Here is a 16,061-nt window from a genome sequence, read left to right on the forward strand (position 1 = left end):
CAAGAGGTGAGGGAGGCCCGTGCAGCGCTGGCATTGGGTCTCTCCTCTCAAACTCACGTGCTCCAAAGCGGCCGTGTGGCCTGCCGCTATTGGTGGCATGCCACCCTGGGTCCCCTCGGCGGTCCAGGGTCCCGGCACTTGCCCATGTGTTCCGGGTGCTGACGCCGGCCATATCAGTACCCCCGGGCAACAAAAGATTAGTGAATAAAAAGACCTGGAACCACAGCAGCTGACTTTGCCTCTTGTTGCCTGCGCCGGTGCCCCGCGCTTTAGCGCCAGCCATCACAACAACCCTCATCATCTTCCCCGGGGCCCGCTCCACCTGTATAGAGCAGAACCATCTTTGCTGCGACACCATCATCCCTGGAGGACATCACCCTCAGCGGTGGCTAATTCCTGGCCACGTACCACAGGTGGCATCACAAGACAAACTATGTGTCAAGCTGCCAACAGGGGGAGCCGGAACTCTGCAGCAGAAGACACTACACGGAGCAACAAGAACCAAGAAGTAGATAAACAGTGTGTGCTCATACACTGCCTCGCAGCACAGCTGGGGAGCAAGAGCTGCGGGGCGTGCGAGGAATGGTCAGGCGGGTCGGGTCAAGCACAGTACGGGCAGAAAGAGGACCGGAGGAAAGAGCAGAAGCGGAGTCAAAGAAGATGTCAACCGAATGTCGTTCCGGGGCCTAAGGGGGTAGGAAAACGCCCAGGCCTGGGGACCCCCTCTAAATAACGACATAATGATCCCCACCCGCTGAGTCTCATCCCCTTAAGACCGAGGTCGGAGAGTGAAAAGATGTTGGCAACTCTCTCTAAACGTCCAGAATAGGTTTTTCTCCCCAGAGAATTTATCAGGGAGCATCACCGTGGGTTCGGGAGTGTTGAGTTGGACATCAGTGGGACTATTGTGACCCACTTTTTGTAAAGTAGATGCCCCTGCGGTGACCCTCGCGGAGGAAGAGACCTTACTCTGCGGCATATTATGTGAAGCTACCAGGGTGCGATGCTCTGCAGCCAAATTCTGTCCCAACTGAGTGAGGTTGGCTACTTACTCACACAAAGTACTAACTGGGTCCATTACAGTATCCCTTAAAATGCATAGAAGGATTCTACTACCAAGGTAACTGGCATGTAATTCTTATGGGAAAACCAATGCCTATTTGGGTTCGGCTATACTGTTAAGCTGCCACCAGGGGGAGCTGGAGCTCTGCAGCAGAAGACACTACACGGAGCAACAAGAACCAGGAAGTAGATACACAGTGTGTGCTCGTACACTGCCTCACAGCACAGCTGGGGAGCAGAGCTGCGGGGCATGCGAGGAATGGTCAGGCGAGCCGGGTCAAGCACAGTACGGGCAGAAGGAGGACCGAATGAAAGAGCAGAAGCAGAGTCAAGGTCAGGCCGAGGTCAATACCAGAGGAAGCAACTGAGTGGGGAGGTAGAGAAATGAGAGGAGAGGGGACAGAGGAATAGGAGGACGACTAGGGGACGGAACACAGACAGGGCCATGGGGGCACAGGCACAGACAGATCAGGATAACACTTACAGGACCAACAATCACAGGCAAAGTAGCGCTAAGCTTATAGCCGGCGCTGGTTTACTGGAGATGTCAGTTTTTAAAGCATCCAAGCTCTGGAAGTGAGGCTCGGGAGAAGGCTACGCCCTCAAGCCATGTGAACGGGGAGGTGGAACCGTGATACTATCCCCATCATCCCATCCTCCATTCATCGTCTTTTATTGACCTGATATCACCGGCAGGGCGACGAGTAACGGTTAACCCCTTTCCGCGTGGGTGCTACTACTAGGTGTCATGAACAGGATTCCATGCCCATGACAAATGGGTACTGTGCGCCTTACAGAACTGTGTTCAACCATGTTTCTTGGAAAGGACAGTCGCCATTGATCATTCCGCGTGGGAAAAGGAGGGGCGTGCCATCATGGGCGGAACCCAAAAAGAGCACAAAAGCGTAGGGGAAGCCCAGAATGAGCATGTAGGAGAGCCCCCACAGCCAGAAATCAGCAGGACACCCTGTGCCTGCAAGGTCATGTCGACTGAGGAGAATTGCATACCTGAGTGACTTCAAAGATAGACTGTACAGCATGTTTCGACTGCGGCCCCAGGTACTGGAACTGATTTGAGGCATGGCCACTTTGATCAAAGCAGTGCAAACCAGGCCAGGGGCTCAGCAACCTGCAACCATGGAACTGGCTTCCAGTGCTGATGACCTCCCTTGGCGGCGATGTGGAAGGAACCTGCTGCCTCCAGTTCTTGATCATTACAACGCTGATGGGCAACCAATCTGCCGGTGCTGCGACAAGGTTGGATACTTTGCCCGAGGATGTCCCTTGAGTGGCCAGAACCAGGGGGCTGGGACCAGCCCTCTGGCACCTCCAGTAGTCAAGAAAGAGCAAAATGTTTTTGTGGTGCCACAGTGGTCTGGTTGCCACAGTGATGTTGTCCCACAAAGGTCAATACTAAGCCTAGAAGCAAGAGGGGGGAGTCCCTTGGCCAGTAATTACCTACAAACAATGCAGTTCCTACTCAGTCATCAGGAGGAGCTCTGACCTGGGGGAGGAGTAGTGAGGTAGTGAGAAGAACTGGTCAGAACCAGCCAGATCTGGTGTGAGTGAGTTTTCCAGTCAGAGAGAAAAGTGACAGTTGACAGGAGTCCAGTCCAGTCAGGAGTTGAAAGCAGATGGCTGAGGAGAGAGGAGCTTGAGTGAGGAACTGGAGTAGTGCGGACATGCGAGCTGGGGTCTGGGGCTAAGATAGCTCAGCCCAGAAAAGCAAGGTCTGCAGAGAGGCACAGGAGGAAGATTCTGGGGAGAGCGGAGCTGAACCGGCTCGCCTCAGAAGAAAACGCTAAAAATCGGACATCGGAGTCCATGGTTGCCAGGGTGCTTGAGTTCCGGTAACCGAATCCGAAGGGCAGGAGGACTGCAGGTCTCCTGGCCCCAAAACAACCCGAAGGTACAGCCGCACTTTAGGGGCCTGGTGTTGTCTCCAGCAGAGTGGCATTAGTGAGGCCCCAAGCAGCCTACCATACGGGAACGGAAAGTACCACAAGTCCCAGCAGAGAGGGCCTCCATCGAACCAACGCAGCGGGGTCCTGTAGAAGAGAAGAAAGCGTAGGGAGAAGGCTTCAATACTCACTTGGCCAGGGAGATACCCCCCAACTGCTTCCAGGCCAACCGGATCACTACCACCATCTGTACCGGTCTCCCAGGACTTCACCGGGTGTTGCAGAGTAAAAGGAAGGAGGTAAAGAAACTGCTGTGTTGGTCTGTTATTATCCGTACCCCGACCCCGAACCATGAAGTCAACCAGGCTCCCAAAATAGACTTGGATACTGTGCCCCGGGGTCTCGCTCCACCAGTGGGGAGCAAGAGATCATCTCAGCTGCACCATCATCAACTGCCCCGGTGAACCGGAAGCGCAGCTGCGGCCTCATAGCCGCAAAATACCACAGTTGGCGTCACGAATTTTACTAAACATTAACTACAACTCCCATCATCATCTCCCCTTTAATATTAAAAGACACCACCAGGGTCACGGAGCAGGACCTCCGCCACCGCTGACATCCTCAGACTAGTCCGGCCCGCTTCCGACTGCCCCAGGCCCTGGGGCGGGCGAGTCATTTTCATATGTAAATGTTGATGTTTTGTTTCATTAATAACACTGATGACCGGTAATTATAAATATTTGAAACTGTTGATTGAAACTGCCTCCCATTAAGGGAAGACTGTTAAACTGTTCAATGCATAACAGAATGCGGTATACCATTGTTATTTTATTGCAGCCCGGGAGTGCTGCAATTTTCTGTAGGGAATGTGGCACCCCTGAGGCTTCAGTCACCATAGGGTACTCACTTAAGGTGCAGTATTCATCTCAGGTAAGGAGGGGGTTAACCACCGTTTTTTCCACAAGTCACCTTACATACAGCTTAGGTACCCTCCCACCAGGGACTGGACTAGGGTAGGCTGGGAGGTTGCCATCACGATGCATGGGACTTTCCCGGTCACTAGGACAACCACCTAGGGGGCAGGCACAAGTTGGGGTAGAAGTAGGAGCAACTCTCACACAACTTTAGTCAAGTCGGGACTTCAGTTCTGGCAGCACAACACCACTCTTCTTCTTTTTCTTCACGGAGCCTGTGGCTTGGAGCGGAAAGCTTGGCTTGGGTTTCTCACTTCTGGAGGGACATCCCTTGGGAAATCAACTCCAAAATTATCCCCGGCACTCCAAGAAGAAAGAAAACAATGTCTGGGTATCTTTGATGTTTTTTATTGTGTAATAGTCTTATCTCAACGTTTCGGTCACACCTTGACCTTTATCAAGAGAATATATCAGACTATAAAGAAAACATAAAAACAAAATTAATACATAACACAAGAGATAATTACCAGGAGACACAGCTCCGGTCACTTATATACAATGTACAAAAAAGAACATGTAACACGCATTACAGTTGCAGGGTGAAAAAAGTACAAACATATGGGGTAATAGCATATATATACCCAGGGAGAAGATTAGGACATCATCCGAAGAAATTTGTGTGCAAACTGAAAGTTTATCATGCGTATGTATGAAGAGACGAACAAATGCACATACCTATGAGGCAGAGGAGTCAATATATGAACACTACTCGAAAAGGAGCGATACGAGTCACCACTCAAAAGGAGAGAATGATTGGTGCGTGTGAGCACTAGGTGAAAAAACAGGATAATCGTATTAAAAATCATGCAGTGAATCATGACATGTACACGACTATTGAGTGATTTGTGGGTACCTGTGACTAAACGATTGAAAGTCGGGGTCAGCCAGTCAAAGTCTTAAGGAAATCATGTAATGGTATGTTACCAGGGTAGAAGATCACATGTCAAAGCTAGATATAAGTAAAAGAAGAGTGAAATGTAAAAGAAGAGAAAAGATTGTGGAAGGGGAGAGGGGAGGAGGGAGGGGAAAAAAAGTTCTCAGGGTAAGGAGAGATGTATAAGATATGTATAAGAAAAGGTACCTGTCCAATAGAGATAAAGAGTTTCAGTGGCTACCGTATAGGTACAGCGCCAATCTCATCCGGGAGGAGACAGCCTAATAGAGGAAGATGGAGTGAACATATCAGTAAGTGGAGAAACGTGTATGTAAGGATAATTATACTATGTTCACTACCTGTCAACCGGCGTGGGAAGGTGTACAAGATATAATATGTATCCGGAAACCAGTGAAACTGATCTGGAATTGGCACAAGTTATCCAGTGGGTAATGCAAGTCTCCTATACTTGCTTTAAAACATATAGCCCATAATGGCGCAGGTTAATATTCTATAAGAGAGAAAAAAATCTCTTTGACTAAGCAGTTCCACAAAATATGCAGCATAAGGTGAGGTAAAACCTCCATAGGAAATGACTCGCGCTTACTCACAATCTATAAACAGCCGTGAGGAGGAATTGTATAGGAGTCCTTGTTAAAGGTGGTAGTGGGATAGCAGGAGTTATCCTGATTGCCAATATCAGTGTCCTATATTCGTTGCGGACTTATGACATAAGAAACAAAGGTTAATGCAATGGTATGCCAACAATTTCTCAACCATAAGCAAAAATGGGTGAATCAAATAACAGTACCTCTGAAATGAAACAGCCTGTGTGAAGACAATGCCCTGTGCAGTAGGTTATTCCCAGGGGGGTTGCTTGGAAATGGAACGGTCAAAAAGTCCCATGAGGAGCAAAGGGAACCTATAGTTGTAGAGACATAGATTATGGGTGAGCGAAATGAGGAAGTCATGTTAGGGAAGCCCGATGTATGGGGTGATACAGACCTGTGTCCAGTGGAGAAAGTGGCTGGCTGCTGCGCTGGTCTGTGCACTAACGCTGTCTTAAATGCAGGGTTAAATGAGAAGATCAGCTGCAGGTGAAGCTGACTTCCTCCTTTGTTATGTCTTGCATAGGGACGGTAGTGGTGAGAATTGGTACTGCGGCGCTATATCACACTGTGGACTGCTGGACACTGTGTGTCGCTACATTATACGGTGAGGAGTGGTATACAGACCTCCGTGATGTGAGGGAGTAAGTGCCTTTCATGTGACCGCTAGGACAGAAGAGTGAACCAGTGGTGTGTAGAAATCACGTGGTGAAAGGAGCCTAAAAGGAAGAAAAACAGATTAGTAGGCATCTGACAGGGAAGAAAAAAAAAAAAAAAAACAACAAGTACCTTTTTAATTGCCATGGATCTAAATCTAAAATCACTTTCATATAATGATGTTATGTATTATATAGCTGTGAACATGTGGGTAGATAACACACAAAAACATACGAAACATAAAAATAGAGAGGTTTCTATGGACAGGAATCAAAGAGGACCACAACCAGATCCTGAATGTATTAAGTGTATCACAGATGAACCTCATATTCTCGGTTCAACCCACGGGGTTCCAGAGTACCCAGTGTGAAAATCCAGAATGCTTCTCTTTCTTTGAGTCTGCGGACCCTATCACCGCCCCTGCGCATTAATGGAACATGCTCAATGACATGGAATCTCAGTTGGGCTACTGTGTGATGGAAAGTGTCAAAGTGATGGGGGATGGGTAGTAAAAGCTGCTTACATCTAATGGTTGATTTGTGTTTACTTATGCGGTCTCAGATATGTTGGGTAGTCTCCCCAACATATCCGAGACCGCAAGGACACTTGATCAAGTACACCACATAAGAAGACTCACAAGTATGGTACCCTCTAATAGTAAAGTTTTTGCCAGTATGAGGATGTGTGAATTTATTGCCCTTGGTAAGATTATTACATTGAAGACAGTGTAGACATGGAAAATTACCAGTTTTGGGTGGTTCCAAGAAGGTCTGTCGTGGTGAAATGGACGACCCTATGTCGGCTCTAATCAGACTATCCCTCAAGTTCCTCGCTCGTTTGTGACAAAAAAATCGGGAGCTTCCCGAACTCCTTGATGGAAGGGTAAGCCTTCTGTAACAATGGCCAATGTCTTGTAATGATCTCCTTAAAAAGTGGCGCAAAAGGGTGATATGTCTGGACACAATGGATTCGTGGGGTATTGGCACCATCATCGCGGGCACGGGTTGTACGGTTAAAGGCCACAGAGGAAGGGTAGCCTCGTGAGAGGAATTTCTCTCCCATCTCACAAAACCTAGATGATTGTGTCTGAGGGTCAGAAACGATCCTTTCCACTCTCTTATGCTGTGAAATGGGTAGTGATTTTTTGATGTGTGGAGGGTGGCAGCTTGAATACAGCAAGAGGCTGTTTTTGTCAGTGGGTTTGACGTATAGATCGGTTGTAATGGTCCCTTCAGAGGATAAGATGACGAGGGTGTCCAGAAAGTTGATTTGGAAGGGATCGCTGTGTACCGTGAAGGTAAGTCCCGGACGGGCGGAAGAGATATATTGATGAAAGGTGTCTAGGGATAGAGGATCACCTTGCCAAATTACGAAAATGTCATCAATATATCTCCTCCATCCAATGGCATGTTGTTTCCAAAGTGAGTGATTGTACACAAATGTATCCTCGAAATGCGCCATGTAGATATTTGCGTACGGGGGCGCTACGTTAGAACCCATTGCTGTACCGCGTTGCTGCATATAAAACTGATCCTCGAAGAGGAAGAAGTTATTACCCAATACTAGTTGCAGAAGGTCAAGACAAAATGAGTGTTGTAGAGGGGACAATGACCCATAAAGTTCCAAAAACCAGTTGACGGCTTGGATGCCATCACTGTGTGCTATGCTTGTGTAGAGACTATCTACATCAAATGTTACCAGAAGACAGTTGGGGGGCAGAGAAGTGAAGGATCTGATGTGAGAAAGAAAATCGGACGTGTCCTTCAGGTATGACGGTATCACAGGAATTAGTGGTGTGAGAATTTTATCCAAGGAAATGGCCAATGGTGAAAGAATCGATTCGGTGGAGGCTACAATGGGTCGTCCGGGAGGTTGCTGTAAATTCTTGTGGATCTTAGGTAGAACATAGAAGACGGGTGTTACGGGGTTAGATTTGATAAGATACTCAGCCAGTCTCTTATCAATCGTACCTTGTGAGAAGTGGTAATCCACAATGTCCCTGATCCGATCACGTATTTGAGAAGTAGGGTCTCTAGGAACGGGCAAATAGGTAGAGCTGTCACGTAATTGCCTGTAAATCTCGGAAAGATAATATGTTTTGTCAAGAATGACAATAGAACCCCCTTTGTCGGCTGGTTTAATTACTATACTTTTATTATCTTTGAGTCCCCTGATGGCTTTGTCTTCCTCAGGAGTATTGTTATGTCTGATCTTATACTGACCCTTATCAATATCGTTCAAAATGCTATTCATGTCATTGGAGACCAGAGAAATATAGGTCTCAACGGGATGATATGATCTGGGGGGATGAAAGGTACTAGTGAGACTGAGTTTAAGATCCCTGAGACTGAATGTGCCAGAACCTTGACTTACATCCTCAGGGGTTGTGTCTCCCTCTGAGGAGGCAAAATGGGCTTTAAGACGAAGATTCCTGAAAAAGCGTCTCATCTCCTGATCTAACTGAAAGGGATTGAACTTAGGGGTAGGACAAAACGAGAGACCTCTTTGCAACACCTGTGACTCAATGGGTGAAAGATTATATGATGAGATGTTAAACACCAAGTTATCACCAATGTTATCATTTGCAATGGTCATACCTGAGATCGAGTCTGCATGCGAGGGAAGTGACCTGGTCTTCCTCTGGCTCCTCCTCGTTTTTCTCCTGGGGTGTGTCTGGCCTCTAAAAAACGATTGGATGACGTGGGATAGGAGTCACTGTCAGAACCAGAGGAGGCCGAGAATCTGTAAAAATTGGAGCGGCGGGGAGGATTAATGTCCTGTGAACGCCACCTGTAGACACGATCTTTGAGGTAATCCTCTTGGTCCCTGATGAACTTAGTTCGTTTGCGTTCTTGTAAGTTCTTCTGGAAGGCGTCAATAGACTCCTTAGTTTTCTGTCTCAGTCTGTCCCACTCGGCACTTGGTAAGGTGTTAGAAAATTGATCTTCAATGGATTTAATTTTGGGTTCCAACTCACTTATCTCTTTCTGGAGAAATTCAATGGTCAATATGATTACGTCCATCGAACATTTGTTTAAGATACTTTCATACTTGGTACAATACTCGGAGTTATCCGAAAATAAGGTGGGACGGAGGGGTACTCTGAGGCCTCTCGGGATTCTTTGTACTTTGTGGTACTCCACTAATGTAGCGCAATGTAAATCCAGGGCTGTGTATCTCTTTAATTCCTTTTCATAGTCTCGAGTACGAATCTCTTCAGTAGGAACTGATAAAAACGTGCGTGGTGTGGTGACTCTGGAAAGAATATTGGTCACCTCTTCATTAGCATATGAAAAAGTATTGAAAGACATTGATGTGAAAAAACGCGGATTATAGGAGCCCAGGAAAAAATAAAGTCCAATAAATCGTATAGACCTGGCTCACTATATATATATATTCGGGTGCTCTGGAGAAACAATCAACTCAACTCCAAAATTATCCCCGGCACTCCAAGAAGAAAGAAAACAATGTCTGGGTATCTGTGATGTTTTTTATTGTGTAATAGTCTTATCTCAACGTTTCGGTCACACCTTGACCTTTATCAAGAGAATATATCAGACTATAAAGAAAACATAAAAACAAAATTAATACATAACACAAGAGATAATTACCAGGAGACACAGCTCCGGTCACTTATATACAATGTACAAAAAAGAACATGTAACACGCATTACAGTTGCAGGGTGAAAAAAGTACAAACATATGGGGTAATAGCATATATATACACAGGGAGAAGATTAGGACATCATCCGAAGAAATTTGTGTGCAAACTGAAAGTTTATCATGCGTATGTATGAAGAGACGAACAAATGCACATACCTATGAGGCAGAGGAGTCAATATATGAACACTACTCGAAAAGGAGCGATACGAGTCACCACTCAAAAGGAGAGAATGATTGGTGCGTGTGAGCACTAGGTGAAAAAACAGGATAATCGTATTAAAAATCATGCAGTGAATCATGACATGTACACGACTATTGAGTGATTTGTGGGTACCTGTGACTAAACGATTGAAAGTCGGGGTCAGCCAGTCAAAGTCTTAAGGAAATCATGTAATGGTATGTTACCAGGGTAGAAGATCACATGTCAAAGCTAGATATAAGTAAAAGAAGAGTGAAATGTAAAAGAAGAGAAAAGATTGTGGAAGGGGAGAGGGGAGGAGGGAGGGGAAGAGGGGGGGAAAAAAAGTTCTCAGGGTAAGGAGAGATGTATAAGATATGTATAAGAAAAGGTACCTGTCCAATAGAGATAAAGAGTTTCAGTGGCTACCGTATAGGTACAGCGCCAATCTCATCCGGGAGGAGACAGCCTAATAGAGGAAGATGGAGTGAACATATCAGTAAGTGGAGAAACGTGTATGTAAGGATAATTATACTATGTTCACTACCTGTCAACCGGCGTGGGAAGGTGTACAAGATATAATATGTATCCGGAAACCAGTGAAACTGATCTGGAATTGGCACAAGTTATCCAGTGGGTAATGCAAGTCTCCTATACTTGCTTTAAAACATATAGCCCATAATGGCGCAGGTTAATATTCTATAAGAGAGAAAAAAATCTCTTTGAATAAGCAGTTCCACAAAATATGCAGCATAAGGTGAGGTAAAACCTCCATAGGAAATGACTCGCGCTTACTCACAATCTATAAACAGCCGTGAGGAGGAATTGTATAGGAGTCCTTGTTAAAGGTGGTAGTGGGATAGCAGGAGTTATCCTGATTGCCAATATCAGTGTCCTATATTCGTTGCGGACTTATGACATAAGAAACAAAGGTTAATGCAATGGTATGCCAACAATTTCTCAACCATAAGCAAAAATGGGTGAATCAAATAACAGTACCTCTGAAATGAAACAGCCTGTGTGAAGACAATGCCCTGTGCAGTAGGTTATTCCCAGGGGGGTTGCTTGGAAATGGAACGGTCAAAAAGACCCATGAGGAGCAAAGGGAACCTAAAGTTGTAGAGACATAGATTATGGGTGAGCGAAATGAGGAAGTCATGTTAGGGAAGCCCGATGTATGGGGTGATACAGACCTGTGTCCAGTGGAGAAAGTGGCTGGCTGCTGCGCTGGTCTGTGCACTAACGCTGTCTTAAATGCAGGGTTAAATGAGAAGATCAGCTGCAGGTGAAGCTGACTTCCTCCTTTGTTATGTCTTGCATAGGGACGGTATGTTGGGGAGACTACCCAACATATCCGAGACCGCATAAGTAAACACAAATCAACCATTAGATGTAAGCAGCTTTTACTACCCATCCCCCATCACTTTGACACTTTCTATCACACAGTAGCCCAACTGAGATTCCATGTCATTGAGCATGTTCCATTAATGCGCAGGGGCGGTGATAGGGTCCGCAGACTCAAAGAAAGAGAAGCATTCTGGATTTTCACACTGGGTACTCTGGAACCCCGTGGGTTGAACCGAGAATATGAGGTTCATCTGTGATACACTTAATACATTCAGGATCTGGTTGTGGTCCTCTTTGATTCCTGTCCATAGAAACCTCTCTATTTTTATGTTTCGTATGTTTTTGTGTGTTATCTACCCACATGTTCACAGCTATATAATACATAACATCATTATATGAAAGTGATTTTAGATTTAGATCCATGGCAATTAAAAAGGTACTTGTTGTTGTTTTTTTTTTTTTTTTTTCTTCCCTGTCAGATGCCTACTAATCTGTTTTTCTTCCTTTTAGGCTCCTTTCACCACGTGATTTCTACACACCACTGGTTCACTCTTCTGTCCTAGCGGTCACATGAAAGGCACTTACTCCCTCACATCACGGAGGTCTGTATACCACTCCTCACCGTATAATGTAGCGACACACAGTGTCCAGCAGTCCACAGTGTGATATAGCGCCGCAGTACCAATTCTCACCACTACCGTCCCTATGCAAGACATAACAAAGGAGGAAGTCAGCTTCACCTGCAGCTGATCTTCTCATTTAACCCTGCATTTAAGACAGCGTTAGTGCACAGACCAGCGCAGCAGCCAGCCACTTTCTCCACTGGACACAGGTCTGTATCACCCCATACATCGGGCTTCCCTAACATGACTTCCTCATTTCGCTCACCCATAATCTATGTCTCTACAACTATAGGTTCCCTTTGCTCCTCATGGGTCTTTTTGACCGTTCCATTTCCAAGCAACCCCCCTGGGAATAACCTACTGCACAGGGCATTGTCTTCACACAGGCTGTTTCATTTCAGAGGTACTGTTATTTGATTCACCCATTTTTGCTTATGGTTGAGAAATTGTTGGCATACCATTGCATTAACCTTTGTTTCTTATGTCATAAGTCCGCAACGAATATAGGACACTGATATTGGCAATCAGGATAACTCCTGCTATCCCACTACCACCTTTAACAAGGACTCCTATACAATTCCTCCTCACGGCTGTTTATAGATTGTGAGTAAGCGCGAGTCATTTCCTATGGAGGTTTTACCTCACCTTATGCTGCATATTTTGTGGAACTGCTTATTCAAAGAGATTTTTTTCTCTCTTATAGAATATTAACCTGCGCCATTATGGGCTATATGTTTTAAAGCAAGTATAGGAGACTTGCATTACCCACTGGATAACTTGTGCCAATTCCAGATCAGTTTCACTGGTTTCCGGATACATATTATATCTTGTACACCTTCCCACGCCGGTTGACAGGTAGTGAACATAGTATAATTATCCTTACATACACGTTTCTCCACTTACTGATATGTTCACTCCATCTTCCTCTATTAGGCTGTCTCCTCCCGGATGAGATTGGCGCTGTACCTATACGGTAGCCACTGAAACTCTTTATCTCTATTGGACAGGTACCTTTTCTTATACATATCTTATACATCTCTCCTTACCCTGAGAACTTTTTTTCCCCCCCTCTTCCCCTCCCTCCTCCCCTCTCCCCTTCCACAATCTTTTCTCTTCTTTTACATTTCACTCTTCTTTTACTTATATCTAGCTTTGACATGTGATCTTCTACCCTGGTAACATACCATTACATGATTTCCTTAAGACTTTGACTGGCTGACCCCGACTTTCAATCGTTTAGTCACAGGTACCCACAAATCACTCAATAGTCGTGTACATGTCATGATTCACTGCATGATTTTTAATACGATTATCCTGTTTTTTCACCTAGTGCTCACACGCACCAATCATTCTCTCCTTTTGAGTGGTGACTCGTATCGCTCCTTTTCGAGTAGTGTTCATATATTGACTCCTCTGCCTCATAGGTATGTGCATTTGTTCGTCTCTTCATACATACGCATGATAAACTTTCAGTTTGCACACAAATTTCTTCGGATGATGTCCTAATCTTCTCCCTGGGTATATATATGCTATTACCCCATATGTTTGTACTTTTTTCACCCTGCAACTGTAATGCGTGTTACATGTTCTTTTTTGTACATTGTATATAAGTGACCGGAGCTGTGTCTCCTGGTAATTATCTCTTGTGTTATGTATTAATTTTGTTTTTATGTTTTCTTTATAGTCTGATATATTCTCTTGATAAAGGTCAAGGTGTGACCGAAACGTTGAGATAAGACTATTACACAATAAAAAACATCAAAGATACCCAGACATTGTTTTCTTTCTTCTTGGAGTGCCGGGGATAATTTTGGAGTTGAGTTAATTGTTTCTCCAGAGCACCCGAATATATATATAGTGAGCCAGGTCTATACGATTTATTATCCCTTGGGAAATGACACTTTCAAATACCGGTGGCTAACTCTAACTTATCCGGGATCGGCTGGAGCCCATCACGGTAGAGACTGGTGTGCCACCCCGAGCTCGGCAGCAGCCGAGCCGCTCGGGTCCGGACCTTCAGTAGGTGGCTCGAGGGTCTCCGGACCCGGGGGTCCTGCGGTCACTTCCATCAAAAGGGGACTGCCGGTTTGCGGACGTAGGTGTACGGCCGGAGTCGCGTTAAGTTCGTGACGCCATCCACGGGATGTGGTGAAGGTGGGCACCACCGCTGCAGTTACAGGGCACCTGGGGGAGATGTTGCGCAGCAAGTTGTTAACCCCTCTGTGGGTAGGGATAGTGGCCCCGGGACCTGTTGGGGGAGTTGGGCGGTGCAGGGAGATGGGCGACCAGAGGGCATTGGTGTACTCACTATTAGCAAACACACGAGTCTCTGGTAAACCAAGGTGATGGTGGTTGGTGCCCGCAGCCGGCTGCAGTCTGGTCCCCCACCCGGTTGGTGGTCTCTGCCTTTCTCCTGCGCCTGTTTTGTGATGGTGGACTACCTGCGCTTGCAACTTCAGGAGTCCGCTCCCCGGCTTGTGGTTGCCTGAGGAGCCCTTTGCCTGCAGACGCTGGCCTGTGGGATCTCTCTGCCATGGCAGTGGCTTTCTATCCCCCTCTTTGGGCTGTTGCGTTCAGTAGGGACTTTGGGTGGGACAGGACCTATAATCCTGGCCTCAATCAGTTAATTAGCTAGCCCTCAGTAGCTTCTAGACCTAGCTTCAGGGTCTGAGTACCCCCCTTTGTGCTCCGGTTTCCGAGTCGGTTCCCCAGGTCGGTACCGGCGGCCCACTACCCTGTCCCAGTCCACCTCGGTTCCACCGAGCCGTCTTCCCGGCTCCTGCAGACAGACGCCTCCATCTGCCTCCTAGCCTAAGGTACCAGGGCTCCTACCCTGGCACCTGTCAGTTAGTTTCAGGCCTGACACACGGGCCTGCTTCCACCTAACTTCACCTCCACTAACCGACTCCCTGCTTTCCCGCCCCAGGCTGTCTGAGACTCTTTGGTGGGTGTCTTCCAACTGCCTGGTCCCGCCCCCTGGTGTGTCCATCAAGCTCTGAGGGGGGTGACTAGGGTTTTAAATGTTTGTCTGCTGTCACCTTGTTAGGGGACTGGTGTAGTGCGGGGCCCTATCTGTGACTACCTGGCCCGGCCAGGGCGTCACACTCCCCCTTGGTTAACCACAGACAGTCATCGGGCTGTCCGACCACCACCGTTTATTTTTTATTTAACTGAAAAAGATAAAAACATATTTACAATTATAATAACATTTGTACAACTTTAAGCATACTTTTGGTTTTCTTCCCTTACAGGAGGTATGTTACTTGAACGTTGCAGAACATTTTTATTAAGCCGGGAACGGGATGGGACCGGGTGCTTTTCATTTCTGCCCACCCAAGTAAACCTACCCCTTATGCTGTCTCTAAAAACCAGGTCAGCACCCCTTTTTCCAAGTCCAGGACACGGGTTCGGGTCCGGGTACTGCCCATACGGGCCTGGTAATAAGTTCCTTATCCGGCAGTCTCTCTCACATCCAGGACACCCTGACCCGGAGGGTAGTCACCAGTTGCCATGGTGACAGGGCCTCGGCCTCCTCTGCCGCAGGCCCTTCCTCCAACCAGCCTCTCCGGAGACTGCAGGACGATGAAAAGGGTGGTCAGGGATTATTTACAAGGCCCAATAGTTTTTGGGGTGGCCTGCAAGTTCTCGGCCTTGTCTCTGTTTAAAATGGGGTGATGAAACTGAAACGGGGGTCAACAAAGTCCCAACAGGGACGGGCAGGATGGTAGCCAGGAACCGCTACCTATTCAACATTCCTCTTCTTCATCCTCAGGACTGAATGGCGGGGGAAGGGAAAGGGTGTGCCTCCGGGCACTGCGGCTCACCCTCCTTTTCACGTCTAGGGCGAACCACCCCCTCTCCCTGCAATGCCGGGTGTATGTGACTAACTCACCGGGTTCCAGGTCCCGGTCCGGGTGACCCATGGGAAGGTGGGGATAGATGTCCCTCCAGGACACAAAGATCTCCGCGTCCAGGTCCGGCTCGAAGATGAACCCCCATCCATGTCGGGGGTCGAAGTGCCGGACCTGGCCTTAATGCGTCGGGCCCCGCACCCGGAAGGTGGCGTTCCTGAGATTGTCTTTTTCTTGGATGGTCTGGGCCAGCACCTCTGCTTTTCGTTTCTCACGGGCAGCTATCTCCCGGCCCAGCTGGCGCTGCTGCAGCTCCCAATACG

The 16,061-nt window shown here is 47.0% G+C and overlaps 2 long non-coding RNA genes across 2 annotated transcripts; one reads left to right on the forward strand and one right to left on the reverse strand.

The window, feature by feature from the left end:
* Positions 1-10,476: 10,476 nt before the first annotated feature.
* On the reverse strand, positions 10,477-11,172 carry LOC142245995 (uncharacterized). The gene is made up of 3 exons (XR_012724836.1): positions 11,111-11,172; positions 10,917-11,027; positions 10,477-10,828 (listed from the first exon to the last, which is right to left on the reverse strand). It is a non-coding gene; the product is annotated as an uncharacterized LOC142245995 (long non-coding RNA).
* Positions 11,173-11,822: 650 nt separating this feature from the next.
* LOC142245996 (uncharacterized) lies at positions 11,823-12,730 on the forward strand. The gene is made up of 3 exons (XR_012724837.1): positions 11,823-12,096; positions 12,180-12,290; positions 12,379-12,730. It is a non-coding gene; the product is annotated as an uncharacterized LOC142245996 (long non-coding RNA).
* Positions 12,731-16,061: the final 3,331 nt, after the last annotated feature.

Source organism: Anomaloglossus baeobatrachus, chromosome 7 (genome assembly GCF_048569485.1).
Source record: "Anomaloglossus baeobatrachus isolate aAnoBae1 chromosome 7, aAnoBae1.hap1, whole genome shotgun sequence".
Lineage (NCBI taxonomy): Eukaryota > Metazoa > Chordata > Amphibia > Anura > Aromobatidae > Anomaloglossus > Anomaloglossus baeobatrachus.